A 20,722-nucleotide genomic window follows, 5' to 3' on the forward strand; every position below is an offset into this window, starting at 1 on the left:
CTCTCTCTAATATCCTCCTGCACTGACCCTCGGACAGTCATGTTGGGCCAACTGACAGACAGTGCAACAATGAGGCTATAGAAGGCAAATTGTGCAGAATTCTTAGTGAAATCCAAATTGCAAAAATGATTTTATCCCCAATTACATACATTTAAGTATAAAAAAAGAAAAATTGACCCCAAATATGCTTAGGGCACTGTCCTCAGTATTTGGAAATCAAGTGATGGAAGTAGGTCTAGATAGTGGCAACAAGGTTCTCAATCGTTTTGTGACTTCCCCTGTGGGTGTGGAAGCCAATTATTGGCCTGACCTGCCGTATAAACAGATAAAACGGCATCATCCCTCGATCAGATGCAGAAGTCGGGTAGAAAGCAAGTAACATAGTAACATAGTAACATAGTTAGTAAGGCCGAAAAAAGACATTTGTCCATCCAGTTCAGCCTATATTCCATCATAATAAATCCCCAGATCTACGTCCTTCTACAGAACCTAATAATTGTATGATACAATATTGTTCTGCTCCAGGAAGACATCCAGGCCTCTCTTGAACCCCTCGACTGAGTTCGCCATCACCACCTCCTCAGGCAAGCAATTCCAGATTCTAACACACAGAATGAGCAAAGGACGGCACTAGAGAAGCACAAATCAATATGGAAATATACTCTTTAGAGAACATCCGAGAAATATGCAGGTGGCACGTATGTTCTGGGTATATGGTGCTCAGCACTGATAGGCAATCCAGAGTAAATACGATGAAACAAGAAAAGAAAACAGTGCGGCACTCACCCTATTTATGAAGCTATGAAATCGTGCTCTTTATTGGAGAAAAAAATCCATTAGGACATCAGGTCAGCGAGAGGGTGCGGAGGTGGAGTGTGGACGACGGCCGTTTCGCACGGTATGTGCTTCAACGGGTCCAGTTCACTGATTACTAAACGTCATTTCCTTATAAAGGGTTCCCGACGTGTGAATACAATAACAACAGTGCATATTCACCTACACATGAACTAAGTGAAATTGTGCAAATAATATACATTAATAAACAGTAATCAAATTGCAATATTGCAACACTAAAAGTTGTTTCAGACTTGCTTAATTATTATATAGTAATAACATTTCCATATGTAATTAAATATTATTAAATATTTTTTAAACGTTTTACTTTTTTCATTCAGAAGCATAAAAACCTCTTATACTAAAGAAATACCGACATGTCTAATTTGTCATTTAAGCCTATTGGCCCTTGCGCGTTAGTGTTCAGAATCCACCGGGCTTCTTTCTGCAATAGTAGTCTATTTTGATCTCCTCCCTGCGAAGGATATTTCACTATCTCTATACCAGCAAAAAGCAATAAATTAGGATTAGCGTTGTGCTTTTCTCTCATGTGTTGAATCAATCTCTGAATCTCTTGAATATCCGCAATTTCCCTATTGGTATAGTATACCGAAGGTTCATAAGTGCATGAAGGAACCTCCAGGCCGCCCTATAATTTCAGGGATAAATTCTGTTACAGAACCCCTATCACAATATATTGACTGGTTGTTAAAACCATTACTTCAATCCATTCCTTCATATATAAAAGACTCAGGAGATCTAGTGCTGGCCCTAAGGGAAATAGATTGGCAACCTACTTTTTCATTGACATCTATTGATGTAGTAAATCTCTATACCCGTATCCCAAAAGAAAAAGGTATACAGGCGATTCAAAAAATCTTACAAAATAGAAATTTAGACTCTAATATAATTTCTTTTATTATGGAAAGCCTGGATTTCATTTTGTCCCATAATTCGTTTAAGTTCATGGATAAATGGTATAAACAATTGATGGGGACTGCCATGGGTACGCCCACTTCATGCACTTATGCAAATCTATTTTTGGCTGCCTTCGAAGATACTTATATCAATAATATCAATAACCCTTTTTTGAAATATATCCGCTTCTATGTAAGATTTGTGGATGATATTATGATAATTTGGGACGGGGATAAAACAGTATTTAATGATTTTGTAAAATACCTTAACGTTTCTAATTCAGAAAATATGATGTTTACCTCTTGTTTTGGAGCAGACAGTTTAGAATACTTGGATGTAAAAATAGAGATTGTGGACAGCGAAATAGTAACTAAAGTGTTCAGAAAAGAAACCGCAACAAATAATATGCTCCATTTTGATAGTGATCATCCAGCCCATACAAAAAGAGGATTGCCATACAGCCAAATGGTTAGATTGCGTAAAATTAATAGTAATAACAAAATATTTGAGGAGCAGATTGATGAATTAAAATCTCGTTTCATTGATAGAGGTTATCCAAAACAAACATTAATAGAAGCAGAAAAACGCATTAAAGAATTCTCCCAAAAAGATTTTCTGAGTAAAAGGAGTGGAGTAAAACATTCTTTATCAAAAGGAATAATTGGTGCTGAAAAATTCCCCCCATCTTTTCCTTTTTCTTTTTGTTTTAAACATACCAATTTGGACCAAGCTATTCATGCCTCTATACGTAAAAATTGGCATGTTTTACAAACAGATAAAGATCTGATGTCTATTATTAGTCATGCTCCAAAATTCGTATACAAACGAGCACATAATTTATCTGATTTATTAGTACACAATAAAATCTTAGCCACTAAACAAAATTGGTTAACTAATAATGCGCCAATAGGTAATCATAAATGCGGAAACTGCAGGTTTTGTCATCTCCATGTTACACACAATCCCATTAAAATTGGCTCTATTACACATAAAATTCAGGATTTTATATCCTGTAAGAGCAAATTTGTCGTGTATGTTCTCTTCTGCCCGTGCCGGTATTTCTACATCGGGAAAACTATAAGACCGCTGATAAAAAGGTTCACTGAACACTATAACTCAATTGCTTCAGGAAAAGGCTGTCAGAGATTGATTCAACACATGAGAGAAAAGCACAACGCTAATCCTAATTTATTGCTTTTTGCTGGTATAGAGATAGTGAAATATCCTTCGCAGGGAGGAGATCAAAATAGACTACTATTGCAGAAAGAAGCCCGGTGGATTCTGAACACTAACGCGCAAGGGCCAATAGGCTTAAATGACAAATTAGACATGTCGGTATTTCTTTAGTATAAGAGGTTTTTATGCTTCTGAATGAAAAAAGTAAAACGTTTAAAAAATATTTAATAATATTTAATTACATATGGAAATGTTATTACTATATAATAATTAAGCAAGTCTGAAACAACTTTTAGTGTTGCAATATTGCAATTTGATTACTGTTTATTAATGTATATTATTTGCACAATTTCACTTAGTTCATGTGTAGGTGAATATGCACTGTTGTTATTGTATTCACACGTCGGGAACCCTTTATAAGGAAATGACGTTTAGTAATCAGTGAACTGGACCCGTTGAAGCACATACCGTGCGAAACGGCCGTCGTCCACACTCCACCTCCGCACCCTCTCGCTGACCTGATGTCCTAATGGATTTTTTTCTCCAATAAAGAGCACGATTTCATAGCTTCATAAATAGGGTGAGTGCCGCACTGTTTTCTTTTCTTGTTTCATCGTATTAATTCCAGATTCTCACTGCCCTAACAGTAAAGAATCCTCTTCTATGTTGGTGGAAAAACCTTCAAGTAATGAAGGAGGAAAGGTCAATGTCTAACAGTACTACAGATCCCAGAAGGGCAGGCAAAACAATCTAGTGGTCAGCGCTGGTAAACACGTGAGATCTCCAGTACCGGGGTTAGATAACAAGTCTGGTCATGGGCAAATAACACAATGTCCTCAGCGCGGACCAAGGAAGCCTGGACTAATAACTGGCACAAGTCTCTACTCTGAATGGCCGGCTATCTGGACCTACTGTGTGCAGACTGGTTAACTGGCCAAACTGGTATCATGCATGTGCCATACATGATCACTGGAGGGATAACATTACATGGTGCTGGTATAAGAAATGATAACTTTCTTCCACAGTTGGAGCACAGTACACTTGTTGGATACAGTTCACGAAGAAATGCACAATATGCTTAAAGGGACCCTGTCACTGCCATCATCTGTGCTCCAAATTAGTGTGTTCTGATATCAGTGCAGCTGAAATCAGGCAAATAGACTGGGGAAAAGCCGGGGTCTGGACGCCACTTACATTTATTTTATTTACGGAATAAAGAAAAAATCCTCTAATAAAGTGATTTGCAAAGTGTCATAATTTGCAAACTTGAATAAAATAAAGTTTAGTTATTAGAAGATCCCCTGCTGGATGTCCTCATATGAACTCGAGCCTGGGAAAATATTCAGAAAAGTTCCCACACTCGAGGTCATATGAGGACATCCAGCAGAGGGCGCACCACCGCAACTCAAGGTAACTACAGGTCATTGACCTACATTCCATTCATTCGCTGGGGTTTTACAGGCAGGAGCACAGCTGCATTATAGCAGAGCTCCTGGCTGTAAAATGTTTTAACCCCTTCAGATGGATTTACAACGTGGGACAGATCGACGGAAGGTATGAGATATTGTTGGTTTATTTTTTTTACTTTGTTACAGGTCGAGGGTCTTCAGGTGGATTGAGAGTGGAATAAAATATTACAACAACCTGTGTGTTTATTTCATTAAAATACTTTGCAATATTGTGTTTTTTTTAACCATTTCTTACTATTGGATTAATAATGGATAGATGTCATAATTGACGTCTCTCCATTATTAATCTGGCTTAGTGTCACCTTACAATAGCAAGGTGACATTAACCCTTCATTACCCCATATCCCACCGCTACACGGGAATGGGAAGAGAGTGGCCAAGTGCCAGAATAGGCGCATCTTCCAGATGTGCCTTTTCTGGGGTGGCTGGGGGCAGATGTTTTTAGCCGGGGGGGGGGGGGGAGGGCAATAAGCGTGGACGCTCTCCAGGCTATTAATATCTGCCCTCAGTCACTGGCTTTACCACTCTGGCGGAGAAAATTGCGCGGGAGCCAACGCCAATTTTTTCCGCCATTTAACCCTTTAATTTAATAGCTAGACAGCCCAAATTTTGCATATACACACTACTAACATTAGTAGTGTGGAATATGCAAAAAAAAGGGGGATATGAGATGGTTTACTGTATGTAAACCAGGTCTCATATCATGTCGGGTTTAGGAAGGAGAAATGAAAAGCCGGTAATTGAATTATCGCTTTTCTGCTATCTAGCGATGTATTAAATATTAATATATATATACATATATATGTCTCACTGACATATATATATACCCCTATTCTATGTGTACACATTTATTCTACCTATTCTACTGTAAGCTGTCAGTGTGATTTTACTGTACGGCGCTGAATTGCCGGCTTTTCTCTCTAACACCGCTGCGTATTTCTCGCAAGTCACACTGTTGGTCCGTGTGTAATCCGTATTTTTGTCGCTCCCATAGACTTTCATTGGCGATTTTTTTGCACAATATGGTGACAAACGCAGCATGCTGCGATTTTCTACGGCCGCAGAAGACCGTATAATACTGATCAGTAAAATACGGCTGATAGGACCTGCCCCATTGAGAATCATTGGGCCGTGTGTAATGCGTATTTTACGGATGTATTTTATGCGCTCATACGTCCGTAAAACTCACTAGTGTGACGCCGGCCTTAAAGTTTGGGACTTGCCCAGAGTGGAAGGGGCTAAGGTGAAGGGACAGAGACAGTTTTCTATAAGGACTTCAGAAAGGGTCCAGTGGGCATATAAAGCAGACCTGAGGTCTGGCCACGTGACTCGGGTGTCCCTAACGTGAGAGGTGTCCAAGACAGAGGATAGCGAGATCCTAGTGGAGACAAGCAAAGAAATGACTGAAAGGCATAGGCAGGTCCTGGGACAGGACTCCAAGCAGTAGGACCCAGAGTATATAACTCAGAGAGGCAACGGGCCAAAGAAATGAAATAAAGAGCTGGTCACGTAGTGACTAGGGACTGTGGACACCTACCTGATCCGTCAAACTATGGGGCGCCCTAGTCTATCCCTGACCCCCAAATTACCCTGGGGTCACGTAACTTGCTTAGTTCCTATCTTTAACCTTATTCGATCCCTCCCCCATCCAGGGAAGTGTGAGGCTGAAATGTATAGAATAACACTAACCAGACTGACAGACAGTGATGAAACTACAATCAGACAAATATACTCAGAAAACTAGAGCGGAGGGATAGGCAGGAGAAACCAAATAGGAGAGGATGAGGATAGACATGTAAACCAACCTCCAGAGCAACTCAACACATTCCTACTCCAGTCACAGAATTCTCCTCCAACCCCTAACCAGGAATCAGCGCTATCACTGGCAACTCCCAATAGAAATCAACATGGCTAACAAAACACGTGTAATTGCAATCATTTTCATTTTCTGGAACAATTTCTGGGGTGCCAACACGTTCGCCCATGACTGTGTATAGAAAAACAAAAGTTAGTATTCCTCACCCACACGCCCCATTAAAAAATAAGAAAATAAATTAAACGTATTTCGTATCACCACATCCGTAGTAGTTCGATCAAAATATAAACATTAATGACAGCAAATGTCCTACATCGAAAAAAAAAAAAATCAAAACGCCAGAATTTCCGTCTTTCGTTGACTTCAACGCCCTAAAAATACAATTAAAAGCGAACAAAACGATTTATCGATAAAAACATCATCTCGCTACAATAAAAACACAGGAAAAAAACTCGTCTCCAAAAATCCCCCCCCCCCCCAAAAAAAAAAAAAACAAGCCCTCATACAGCTATGGAAGAATGAAAAAAAGTTTGAGAAATTGGAAAAAGAGAAAAAAAAAAGTAAAAGGGCAAAAATTAAAAATCGCCCGGTTGGGAAGAGGTTAAATTAAAGTGACAAGCGGGCGGCTGACGTGATGCCCGGCGGTCGCACAGGACGGACACTGACGGGAGAGGCGGGACACGTGTAGAGTAGGGAGAGATAATTACCATAAAAGGGGCGGGGCGTGATTAAGGGGCGGGGCACGGCGCCAGTTCTTTCTAAATGATGGTTAGCGATAGAGGGGTGGAGTCTTTCGTCGAATAGGCGGGGTTATGACTAAGTAGGCGGGATATGACGCCAACGCTTGGTATGCAGTGGGCGTGGTTTATGACAGAAGCCGGGCGTGGGGCGGGGCGCCGGAGACTGGGAGCGGAAGGCGGAGGTAGAGAGGTACAGAAGAGCCGGGAGTGGGTGATGGTACCGGAGCGGCGGCGAGTGCGCCTCCTACTGGAGTACGGGAGCCCGGGAGTTACCGCACAGCTGCCAGGTGGGTGTTCACACCGGGATTTCGAGGCTTTGTTGGGGCGCGGTTGGCGGAAGATGCTAAGTGCAGCCTCTCCAGTACTTGTGCTGAGGGCGGCAGCCGCCAGGGCGGAGGGAGCTGCAGATGCACGGTGCTACAAGTTGTGGCTGCATTCCTCTGTGAAACTACAGCTCCCAGCATGCCCTACTATCTGCAGCCGTGTAAAGCATGCTGGGACTTGTAGTTTTACAGCTACTGGGAGGCCATGCTGGGAGCTTTAGTTCTTCAAACATGGGAGAGTGACTAGACCTGTCTCACAACAGGTGCTATGGAGCTGACATGCCATGCTGGGAGCTGTAGTTCCACAGCTGTAAGTAAGAGCAGCTGCCAGGACTTGCTGGGAGTTGTAGTCTCCGGCTGCAACCTGTTGCTCTTCCCTGCGACTAGTCCTCAGTGTCATCTGCAGCTTTGCAAAGCATGCTGGGAATGGTAGTTCCCCAGTACCTGGCCTGGCTTGGGAGTTGTAGTTTCCCAGCAGTTAAAGGGCATGTTGGGAGTAATGGTTTCATTATGGTATCTGCAGCCTGTGGTGACACCAGGAGTCTGTGGCCTTGGAGGGCATGCTGGGAGTTGTAGTTCATCGACACTGACTTGCTGGACAGAATGGGAATAGCAGTCTCCAACGAGGTGAAGATCGGCTGTTGGGAGTTGTAGTTCCACCACTAGAGTGACTGACGCATGCGCTGGGAGTTTTGTAATGTTAAGGTTTGTGGCTACGCGATATGTGATGGCGGCCGCTGCTGTTGTGAAACTACAAGTCCCAGTGCGCCTGGTCATCTGAAGCCTTGCGAGGCATGCTGGGAACTGTAGTTTTGCAACAGTTTTGTATAGTTTTCTGTTTGCCAATTAATTATATAGAAGCAGAAAACAAAGAGGTGCGCAGCAGAGTTGGCAGCGGGAGCGCGTGTGAGTGTGTACGGCGGCGGTGAGCCGCGACCGGCGCAGCAGGCTGGATCGGATCCATGAGAGATGAAGATGGCGTAATAGCATGGGGTGAACTGAGGGGTCTTTTGGGGGCCGCTCTGGGTCTACGTGGGCCCCTCTCGCTTATATACGAAGATGGTCCCAAGAACAGTATATGGGCCTGCAATAGCCCAGGTGGATGCAGTCACACCTGCTATGGACGTCGTAGTGGCCCTTTTCTTTTGGGCTCCGGTGTGGCTGCCCAGGCTGCACCGACGATATGTCCACTCCGTATCTGTGTGTATATAGAATAATATTACACTCCACAAAAAAGTTAGGGATATTTGGCTTTTGGGTGAAATTTCAGGATGACCCCAAAATGCCCTCTGAAGCCGTCAGGTGAACTTTACTGTGACGGTTTCTACACATCTGAACGGACGTCCAGCTCTCCGGTGTTTTCTGCACTTTTTGCACAACCTGCTGTTCTCTAACAAGGTGTTAATGGCAAAATTCCCATCAGGTGTTTGCTCCATGGATCGGCCAATATGTTTAGGGGTCTCAATTAGAATTTTATATTACAGCCCTCCTCCTCCTCCTCATCATCGCGCTGTTCACATTTTGACACCATGAGACCAAGACGACGCCTAGGTATTGATCAGCGGGATGCAAGAGACTGGAAGAGTCCCAGAATGGCCGAGGAGACCTGGACGTCCTGTGCCCACATCACAGTGATGACTGCTTCATTGTGAACAATGTCCTACAGGACCCCAGACACATGTGAGGGAGGTGAGCGGCTCCCAAGTGTCACGTCAGACCATTTACATCAGCGTGGTCTGAGTGCTAGACGACCTGCAAGGGTACCTGACCCCCCACCAGGCACAGGGGTCATCATGGGCAAGGGAGCATCTACTCTGGATGAGGGACCACTCGGCCTCTGTGCTGGTCACTAATGAAGGGGGATTCGCGAGCAGAAATGATGGCCGCCAGCGATGTTGGAGTCGTCAAGGCGCCCGCTCAGCCACTTTTCACCAGATGAGCCTTTGGTGTTAGTGTGGGCTCGTAACTCTGTACCCCAGAACCTCAATCACCTGAGGGTCGCCCATCAAGATGGCAGACAATAACTTCACTTGTGAACAGCACGAGACGTCGTCAGCTGTGACTGATGCTCAAGGCCACATGACGAGTTATTGAGACATTGACATTTCTAGTTGGCTGGTGTTGGCTTTTGTTTCAGTAAATTATTTGAGATGAGGAGATCACCATTGCTGCTTCTACTTGTATGCCCGACGGTCACAAGAAAATATCACTGTAGCGGGAACTTCTTACATTTTCCATAAATTTCACCTCGAAAGCCAAACATCGCTATGGCACACACTGCTCAAAACAATAAAGGGAACACTAAAATCCCACATCCTAGATATCACTGAATGAAATATTCCATTTGCGAATCTTTATTCATTACATAGTAGAATAGAATGCCTTGAATGATCAGTTGGAGTTGGAATGATGCTCAAAATCCAAGTGGAAAATGAAGTTACAGGCTGATCCAACTTCAGTGGAAATGCCTCAAGACAAGGAAATGATGCTCAGTAGTGTGCGTGGCCTCCACGTGCCTGTATGACCTCCAGATAATGCCTGGGCATGCTCCTGATGAGGCGGCGGATGTTTTCATGAGGGATCTCCTCCCAGACCTGGACTAAAGCATCCGCCAGCTCCTGATACAGGAAAGATATATATCTTTGTGCCGTGTTAGCCAGTAGATAGAAAAATATTTAGAATTGACAGTCCTCAGTGGTTGATACATTTTTAATGGATAACTGAAAAGATGGTAACAAATTGCAAGCTTTCGAGGCTACTCGGGTATTATTATTATTCGACATCATTGTAATCAGTATAACGGCGCAGACAATGTTACTACTTCTTCCATGCGCAAAAACAAAACAAAAAAAAAAACAGCATCGTTGAATAGTGCATGGTTTTTTTTTTTTTTTTGGTTTTTTTTTCAATGCACTTTTTCCCTTTAGGCTTCTAAGGGGTGCCTGGAAAAAAAATAAATGTAAAAAAGTGCAGGTTTTTATTAGCCGAACAAAGCGTTTCTGGACTTAAAATTGCATTGAAAATGCTGTGAAATCTGCACCAAAAATAAAAAAGGGGAAAACGCAGCAGATTACTAATGTTCGTGTGGACACCTGCAGAAGAAAAGCGTTTTTATACATGGGAACGTGGCCTGGGCATGTTTTCACACTGAAAGGAATAGGAAACTTATTTAAAGAATCTTTGATGCTGTTTTCATGTGGATTTTGGAGCAGAATCTGCAGCAGATTTTTTTTTGTTTGTTTTTCCCCACACTGTTTGTGTTAAAAAACAAAACAAAAACAGAATTAGTATTTTTCCTAAAATCTCTGTGCATGAGTGTTCTCAGGCTAAACATTGGGCCAAGAGGGTTTTAAGTGCTTTTCCCATCATAGATAATAGGGTTATGTCGTCAATGGCTGGGGATTTAACTACTGGGATGGTTTATCGAAGGGTCATGGCTCCCTGGGCTTCCCTCAGAGGTAGTCCGGTGTGGAGAAGCCGTGGATCTCCTGACCAGAACTTTCCTTTTGTGCGTCTTGAAACTAATTTCACACAACTCCAAAATTGGGCTGGACAAAATTGTTGGCACATTTCCAAAATTGTGTGTATATAACAACTTTGTTTCAAACTCACCTGTGGCAAGTAACAGGCGTGGGCAATATGAAATTCACCCCTGAAACCAGATATAAAAGGGGAGAAGTTGACTCAAGCATGGCATTGTGTCTGTGTGCCACACTAGGCATGGAGAACAAAAAGAGGAGTAGAGAACTGTCTGAGGACTTGAGAACCAAAATGGTTGAACAATATCAACAATCTCAAGGTTGCAAGTCATCTACAGAGATCTTGATGTTCTTTTGTCCACAGTGCGCAACATAATCAAGAAATTAACCACCCAAGGCACCGTATCTAATCTATCTGGACGTGAACCGCAGAGAAAAATTGATGAAATGTTGCAACGGAGGATAGTCCAGATAGTGAATAAAAAGACTCCCATCAAGTTTCAAAGAAACTCAAGCTGTCCTGCAGGCTCAGGGATCATTAGTATCAGCGCAAACTATCCATCAATACTTGAATAAAATGAAAAACACTATGATAGAAGACCCAGGAGAGGACGCCTGTGCTGACACAGAGACCTTAATAACCTAGACTGCAGTTTGCTAAAATGTATGTGAGTAAGCCAAAAATCCTTCTGGGAAAGCATCTTTTGTACAAATAAGGCAAATATAGAGCTTTTTGGTAAAGCACATCATTCTATTGTTTACCGACAATGGAATAAGGCCTACAAGGAAAAAGAACACAGTACCTATAGTCAAATATGGTGGAGATTCAAAGGGTTGTTTTTTTTTTGGTGTTCCAATACACAAAAAAGCAAATAAACATGCATATAACAAAACGTGTAATTTTCTGGAATAACTTCAAGGGTGCCAACATTTTTGGCCATGACTGTATGGATGTCACCTGTTATGGACGGTTGTTGCTTAGCTGCACGCTGTTCCTTTTACTTGTTTTGTATGCGTATATAATTTTTTTTTTTCTTTAATGCGTCTCATTGTTCATACAAAGCAGCGTTACCCCGAGTGAGCGGAGAATTTCCAGCATGAGTCACCACCGGTAATGGTACCTGTTCCGGAGAGTTGTGCTAGAATCACAATGAGGAGTCAACGTGAGCGTACGGAGGAGCCATGTGTGATCTTACTGTGCATGTGAATCCGCCTGTCTTGTAAGTCACATCTCAGCTATTGGAGGATTAGGAATTATTTGCATATGCAATGTAATCAATAGAGCGAGGAAAGAAGCCTAGTGGGTAATAAGGCTGAAAGGCCTTGTCTCTATAGGGCAGGTGGTCGTCATAGTGGTGGGTTCCCTATTTGAGTCCCTCTCTAAGGCCGGGATCACACATGCGAGAAACACGTCCGTGTCTCGCATGTGAAACCCAAGCTCTGGCGCCGGCACTCCAGAGCGGAGCGTGCGGCTCCATGTGTTCCTATGCGGCCGCACGCTCCGCTCCACAGTGCCGGCGCCAGAGCTTGGGTTTCACATGCGAGACACGGACGTGTTTCTCGCATGTGTGATCCCGGCCTAAGGATCATGGTCTCACTATGGTTTATTGCACACAAAGCTATCCCACGATATAGCTGCCATTGTAATTTTTTAATTTCCCCCATAAGGGCCTCCGCACCTTGTTGCCTTCTATAAGTGGTTCTCTGATGAGTAGCCCTACCCTACCTACCAATATCTCTGAAGCATGTGGATGCTTCGTAGGGGGCCCTCTGTTCAGGACCCCACTCCAATGAACTAATCATGTGTCTTATTACATGGCTGTCCACTTATTTTATGGAGTAGCTGCCAAAACCACGTCATCTGATCACTGAGCGTTACTGAGACTGAAGTTTCATTAATCTAGCAATAGCCCATATGGCCGCCATATTAGGGTATGTGCACACGTCAGGATTTTTTCCTGAGAATTCTGCCAGAAATCCGCGTGCTTTTTTCGCGTGGAATTTGCGGATTTTTTGCGGGTTTTTTTTTTTTTTTTTTTTTCCTGAATGACCTTTTTGATAGCAAATCCGGAAAAAGATTGAGCATGTCCAGATTTTTTGCGGGATGCGTTTTTTTTGCGGAAAAAACGCTAACATCTGCACAAAAAATGCGGAATGCATTCTAAATGATAGGATGCATAATGTTAGCGTTTTTTTTTTTTTACCGGATTTATAGCGTTTTTATGGCGAAATTCCGCAAAAAAAAACCGCTAAAAATCCTGACGTGTGCACATACCCTCAGTCTTCCTTATTGACTTAGCCAGGACCATTCTAGTGGGGCTGAGGCTGGATTCACGAAAATACCACAATGCACTGTCTGGCCACGAGTCTCCTCACCCTTATACATACCAATATGGCTATTGAGTTTGGGTTGGGACGACTATGGCCTTTTTGTGAATCATGGCATACAAGTGGGACTAAAAAACATTTGAACACTTTTTTTTTTTTTTTGCATGGCTCCGTTGACTGTATAATGACATCGGCCGGGAACTGTTCAATCCCCCTATTCAAATGAATGGGGGTAGGATGTGCAGCATCGGGCCCGACCACTATTCTGTCAACAGAGCTGTAATGTTTGCAAATATAAAGATGCAGAATATTACTTTATGCCAATGTTATGATATTTATTTAGAGAAAACTTGGCAACAATTCAAATAACTAAAACCTGTGTAAACACTATTGTGAAACCGTTAGACAAATTGCACCACAAAACTTGGTCCTCATTCAGTGACAACTTTTTTGCTTGTCTCTTGTACTCCTACATCGGATCATCTGTTAAGCTGTGTGCACATGTTCAGGATTTTTCGTGTTTTTTTTTCCGCTATAAAAACGTGATAAAACCGTGAAAAAAAACCCCACACATTAAGCATCCTATTAATAGAATGCAATCTGCAATTTTTGTGCACATGTTGCTTTTCTTTCCGCAAGAAAAAACGCAGCACGTTTAATTATGCAGATTTTTTTTGCTGCTATATTCTGCAATTGGGGAAGCTCCGGAAAAATCCGCAAAAAAAAGTGAAAAAAAAGCATGCGGATTTCGTGCAGAAAAAGTTTGGCTTTGGTCAGGAAATTTCTGCAAAGAATCCTGATGTGTGCGCATAGCCTTACAGTTGTCCAACAGTAATCTGCAAGCATTGATGGATTCCATTTTCCTTGATATCATTTTTTTTTTTTTTTTTCCCTTGATATACTTATTTTTTTTTCCATAGCCGCTATATCGCTGCTCCGCAGTTTTGATGGAAAAGAGTCTAGATTGAAATGTAAGAAATTAATCTTTAATGACATGTTACAGCCAAGATCCCTATATGTTTTGAGGAGATTTTCCACCAACTCTTCATAGTTACCTGCTCTTGAGTAAAAAGAAAAAAAGGCATGAGAAAAACTGATGTGACTATAGCTTGACCCATACTGTGAAAATGGTTAAAAGTAGCTACTTTTATTTTTTATTTAGCCACTTTTTGAAAACTGGAATAAAAAAACCAATCAACAAATCCTATATATCCTAAAATAGTATAAATGAACACATCCTCAACAAAACAACTTTCAACTAAAAAATAAAAAAGTTATGGGGTAGGGCGACACAAAAGCAAAAGATTAAAAGTAATAAGGAAAGAAAAATGTAATATTACAAACAAGTAGGAAAATGGAAAAGGAATTGGTATACAGTACCGAAGACCGGCCACAACCTAGTGCACACAGCTGGGCTGTCCTGCTGCGGACACTGTGTGCATCTGCTGGAGCTAATGGCTGATCGTTGGGGGCACTCTATCGTGCTAAAGCATGTCAATGTGAAATATGAATAGCAATACGGCTTTTGTACATTAGTAGAAAATGAGGCGCTTTGCACACAATTTGGCCAAATCGTGCCTGCCCATCAACCAACGTCAAGGCGGTCTCAAAGTAACTTATGGGTCTCTACTAGTGATGAGCAAGTGTACTCATTGCTCGGGTTTTCCCTGAGCACGCTCGGTTGACCTCCGAGTATTTATGACTGCTCGGAGATGTAGCTTTCATCACGGCAGCCGAATGATTTACAGCTACTAGCCTGCTTGAATACCTGTAAATAATTCAGCTTCCCCAATGAAAACTAATTTTCCGAGCAGTCATAAATACTCGGAGACTACCCAAGCGTGCATGGGGAAAACCCGAGCAATGAGTACACTCGCTCATCACTAGTCCCTACCAATGTGAATACATTTAATTACTTAGAGATATATTAGTTACTTGAGTTGAGACTACCTTGACGTTGGTTGGTGGGCAGGCATGATTTGGCCAAATTTGCGTGCAAAGCTTTTCACTTTTTCCTAATATATTTTACCCTGACATGCTTTAGCACAGTAGGTTGCAACCTTTTTTTTTGTGTATTTTAAATATGGAGGTAGCTCCTCCTCGTATGCACTTACTCACACTATGGATGGGCCAGTCAGTATTTTGTTATTTGATCATCGTCTGATATCGATGATGTTTTCTGCTGGTAGATCACCCATATCAAAGTAGTGGAGTCACATTTAAACTTTTGTAAGTTTATTCTGAGAAATCTTATGAGAAAGATTCCCAAAAAATTCATTTATAGTAAATCTGGCAAATTCAGGATTGCAAGGGGATTATTTTCATTATGGATTTCTCAATAACTGGGGTCAATGTCCGACGCTCGCTGATGCTTCCAATGTCACGCTGTCCTACATTGCTCACTGGGCGCTGTGATAACGGAGCGGACAGCGCAATGACATAACTCTTACATTACCTCTGCCACGCTGACGTTCACAGATGAGGACCACCGATCCCACGATTACCAGTTCTGGATCATCTTGGACATTCCGCAGGGTTGTAGCCACTTATTGATCTTCTCTGTTCACTATGTTGCAGTGGTTCCTGTTGCTACTTTGTGTGTAAACTCCATTGACCCTGGAAGCTGCTGGTTTGGGCGAGCTGCATTATTCCGATCTGTTCTAGATTTGCTCGGAGGGCTGTAAACATTTGCATTAGTTTACATGGAAGCTATGAAACAGGAGGATCACTCCCCTCCTCCCCCTCCATCCATCACTGCTTTGCATTTTTGTGTTCTCGGCATGTGAAGAGTTAAGCAACATGTTGCCAAATGGTGTGATCAGCAAAAATGAGTGTAGCAATGACATCATCTCCTCTGTTTAGCAAGCGAGGCCGGTGCCATGAGCCTTTGTGCTGTTCCTATAGGTGCGGATGTGTAAACCGTTCGGTCACCACAGTTTAGTAAAGATAACGTTGTCTTGGGGGCTGAGTCGTCACACAAGATGTAGCAGAATATGGGATCCCTACTGGCGGACCCCTGAAGAAGCCTGGAGTGGTCATCTAAGGTAATGGTTCTCCTTGTAGAGAGTAAGGCGATGCTTTTTAAGCAAACTAGCTCTTTCCTGCCATCTATAGGTGGCATCTTTGTGAAATTTTCCTCCTAGTAGGGAGGCCTTTTTTGAGATTTCTTGGTGCAAAATCCATTGTCTTGAAAGCTGACGAGTTTCTTGAGGGTCCCAGCTCCTGACGCTGGGACAGGTGATTCACTCCATGGTCAAGATGTACAATAACAGATTGTTTTGTGGTACCGTGTTAGCCAGAAAAATCGATGTGAATACTTTTCTGCCCAATGATGACAGAAGTATTCTGGGAGTGATACCTTTATTGGCTAACCAGAAAATAATATGTCTGCAAGCTTTCAGAGCACAGAGGCTCCTTCTTCATCTGTAATCTTGCCTGAAGAAGGAGCCTCTGTGCTCTGAAAACTTGCAAACATGTTCTTTTCTGGTTAGCCAATAAAGGTATCACTCCCAGAATACTTCTGTCATCATTGGGCAGAAAAGTATTCACATCCACTCCATGGTCAAGAAACCCAAAACGCTGCTCATGGCACCAACGACGTATCCAGTTGTTCACCTGTAGAATCCTGTTCAATCTCCTTGTTCCATGTCCATCCACTGGGAGGATGGATGAGAAGACGACCTGCTCCCAGTTCCTTGACTTTCCGGTCTAGGTTTTCAGACTGCATATACTTTCCAGGTCCTCGGTGAAAGGTAAAAGTATTGTTTTTTAATTCCTCTATTGATGCCATTTTTATATTCCTAGCGCTAACTTTTGCACTCATGGTGGTAGTGCCTTCTTAGTTTCAAGTAATCCTGAATATGCAATAACCGGATATGTATGTATAGACACACACACAAACACACACACACACACACACACACACACACACACACACACACACACACACACACACACCCTCAACAAAAGTTAGTTTAATATGGTGTAGATCCACCTTTTGCGGCGATTACAGCATCAATTCTGAGGTATGGATTCATACAAGGTGTGAATTGTTTCCAAAGGAATTTTAGCCCATTCTGCAGTTAAAACACCCTCCAGTTCTTTGAGCGACGATGGCGGCGGAAATTGACGTCTAACTTGAATCCCTAAAATCGGCCATAAATGCTCAATAATGTTGAGGTCTGGGGATTGTGGGGGCCAGATGAGATGCTCAACTTCATTAGAATGTTCCTCGTGCCATGCTTCAACGATTCTAGCTGTATGAATTGGTGCATTATCATCCTGAAAGATGGCGTTCCCCTCCAGGAACAGTGCTTGAACCATTGGATGCACTTGGTCGCCCAAAATGCCTAAATAACCTCGGCTGCTAATTCTTCTATGAAGGGATATCATTGGCCCGGCAGATCTCCACGAAATAGCCCCCAGATCATTACAGAACCTCCACCATGTTTTACGGTTGGGAGAAGGCAGTCTGGATGGAATGCTTCTTTCGGCTTTCTCCAAACGTACACTCGGCCGGAAATAGGGTAAACAATGATTCGTCTGAGAATATCACAGGTTTCCACTGCTCGAGGGACCAGTTCTGGAGGTTTATACACCACTCTAAACGCTTGGAAACATTTGTCATTGAGAGCAGCAGATTTGTGCAGCTCCCGACGAACCGTTTTCGTGGAAACTGGGTTCTGCAGGTGTTTATTGAGTTCAGCAGTGATTTTCGGAGCCGTGGTCTTGCGATCCACTCTCACAATTCGCTTTAGAGTCCGACGGTCTCTCTCAGTCAACTCTGACTTCCGGCCGATATTATATATATATATATATATATATATATTATATCATATATCTCTTGGGAAGGGCTCAGATGATGCTTCTTCTTTCTACCATATATATCAGTGCTGAGCAGGGTGACTGGGAATCCAGTACTACGTTGAGATAATGGCCTCCATGCTGTTGCTTTGTAATGAGTATTTAATCTCTGTGCTGGATTCGCACCTACACTGCTCGGTACGGCCTCAATTTATGTGCTAAATAGAGGCAGAAGTCCAGTGTCTATGTGCGCTGTGTATGGGAGACATTAACATCTAGTCTCCACCCACTAGCTCAGAGAGAGATGAAAATTAGAAAGTGACCCTGCAGGGCTAAGAACTAGTGAAAATGTAGGATATAAGTCCTATAACTGCCAGAAATGGCGTTCTTTCTGATGTAAACACATGGCAGCATATTCTGATGTTGCTTGAAAGAATTGAGGAATACAGTATTTCTTAAAGCCGTTAGACGTCCAGTTTGTGACGAAACTCCGACATTGCACATCACTTAAGCTGCTTTGAGAAACTTTCCTCCTAGATATGAAGCGGAGCTGAATTTTTAGCAAATAAATACAGCAGAAAGGACTTTGCCAATTTACACAACTCCTGATGATATCGGTTTCATCGGTGGTATTCCGTGGGTAACAATGCAGCGATATGTCGCTAAATACAGTGGGGCAAAAAAGTATTTAGTCAGTCAGCAATAGTGCAAGTTCCACCACTTAAAAAGATGAGAGGCGTCTGTAATTTACATCATAGGTAGACCTCAACTATGGGAGACAAACTGAGAAAAAAAAATCCAGAAAATCACATTGTCTGTTTTTTTATCATTTTTTTTGCATATTATGGTGGAAAATAAGTATTTGGTCAGAAACAAATAATTAAGATTTCTGGCTCTCACAGACCTGTAACTTCTTCTTTAAGAGTCTCCTCTTTCCTCCTCTCATTACCTGTAGTAATGGCACCTGTTTAAACTTGTTATCAGTATAAAAAGACACCTGTGCACACCCTCAAACAGTCTGACTCCAAACTCCACTATGGTGAAGACCAAAGAGCTGTCAAAGGACACCAGAAACAAAATTGTAGCCCTGCACCAGGCTGGGAAGACTGAATCTGCAATAGCCAACCAGCTTGGGGTGAAAAAATCAACAGTGGGAGCAATAATTAGAAAATGGAAGACATACAAGACCACTGATAATCTCCCTCGATCTGGGGCTCCACGCAAAATCCCACCCCGTGGGGTCAGAATGATCACAAGAACGGTGAGCAAAAATCCCAGAACCACGCGGGGGGACCTAGTGAATGAACTGCAGAGAGCTGGGACCAATGTAACAAGGCCTACCATAAGTAACACACTATGCCACCATGGACTCAGATCCTGCAGTGTCAGACGTGTCCCACTGCTTAAGCCAGTACATGTCCGGGCCCGTCTGAAGTTTGCTAGAGAGCATTTGGATGATCCAGAGGAGTTTTGGGAGAATGTCCTATGGTCTGATGAAACCAAACTAGAACTGTTTGGTAGAAACACAACTTGTCGTGTTTGGAGGAAAAAGAATACTTAGTTGCATCCATCAAACACCATACCTACTGTAAAGCATGGTGGTGGAAACATCATGCTTTGGGGCTGTTTCTCTGCAAAGGGGCCAGGACGACTGATCCGGGTACATGAAAGAATGAATGGGGCCATGTATCGTGAGATTTTGAGTGCAAACCTCCTTCCATCAGCAAGGGCATTGAAGATGAAACGTGCATGGGTCTTTCAACATAACAATGATCCAAAGCACACCGCCAGGGCAACGAAGGAGTGGCTTTGTAAGAAGCATTTCAAGGTCCTGGAGTGGCCTAGCCAGTCTCCAGATCTCAACCCTATAGAAAACCTTTGGAGGGAGTTGAAAGTCCGTGTTGCCAAGCGAAAAGCCAAAAACATCACTGCTCTAGAGGAGATCTGCATGGAGGAATGGGCCAACATACCAACAACAGTGTGTGGCAACCTTGTGAAGACTTACAGAAAACGTTTGACCTCTGTCATTGCCAACAAAGGATATATTACAAAGTATTGAGATGAAATTTTGTTTCTGACCAAATACTTATTTTCCACCATAATATGCAAATAAATTGTTAAAAAAACAGACAATGTGATTTTCTGGATTTTTTTTTTCTGTTTGTCTCCCATAGTTGAGGTCTACCTATGATGTAAATTACAGACGCCTCTCATCTTTTTAAGTGGTGGAACTTGCACTATTGCTGACTGACTAAATACTTTTTTGCCCCACTGTATTTTAAGAAACGAATTGACTTGGGCTGATTGCTAATGAGCTGTTCACTAGTGATGAATGAGCGTGGTTGGATAAGGTGTTATCTGAGCATGCTCTGGTGCTAACAGTCGTCGTCGTGCTCGAAAAATATGTTCGAGTCCCCGCAGCTGCATGTCTCCTGGCTGTTGGACAGCCACAACACATGCAGGGATTGTCTAACAAACAGGAAATCCCTGCATGTGTTGAGGCTGTCCAACAGCTGCGAGACAAGCAGGTGTGTGGTCTCAAATGTGTTTCTCGAGCACGCCGAAGTCATTCGGTTAGCACCCGAGCATGCTCAGATAACACCTTAACTCCACTGATGTTACTGTGGATTTTGCTGGGAAAATGCTTTGGACTTGCTGTAAATGTCACCACATTTTCACGTTCATTTCATCCACGTAAATTGTCACGCTGCGGACTTCACATCTGCAGTGTCGGTCAACCCAGTTCACATACCATAACTGTTTTTTAGGTGGATTAATTTTTATCATTTTGGGGCCTAAGATAATGTCATATTACGAATTATATATAAAATAATCT

General features: G+C 42.6%; 1 protein-coding gene across 2 annotated transcripts in view; it reads left to right on the forward strand.

Annotated features, from left to right (window-relative positions):
- Positions 1-7,112: 7,112 nt before the first annotated feature.
- Positions 7,113-20,722, forward strand: part of LOC138665979 (tetratricopeptide repeat protein 31-like) — a 53,453-nt gene continuing 39,843 nt past the window's right edge. The window contains exon 1 of one of the 2 annotated variants that reach the window (XM_069754006.1): positions 7,113-7,240. The gene's annotated coding sequence lies outside the window, so the exon portion shown is untranslated. Of the gene's footprint in view, positions 7,241-15,994; positions 16,128-20,722 lie in introns of those variants that run through there. The other variant, XM_069754007.1, reaches the window with a different exon arrangement.

The sequence above is a fragment of the Ranitomeya imitator genome, chromosome 2 (genome assembly GCF_032444005.1).
Source record: "Ranitomeya imitator isolate aRanImi1 chromosome 2, aRanImi1.pri, whole genome shotgun sequence".
Lineage (NCBI taxonomy): Eukaryota > Metazoa > Chordata > Amphibia > Anura > Dendrobatidae > Ranitomeya > Ranitomeya imitator.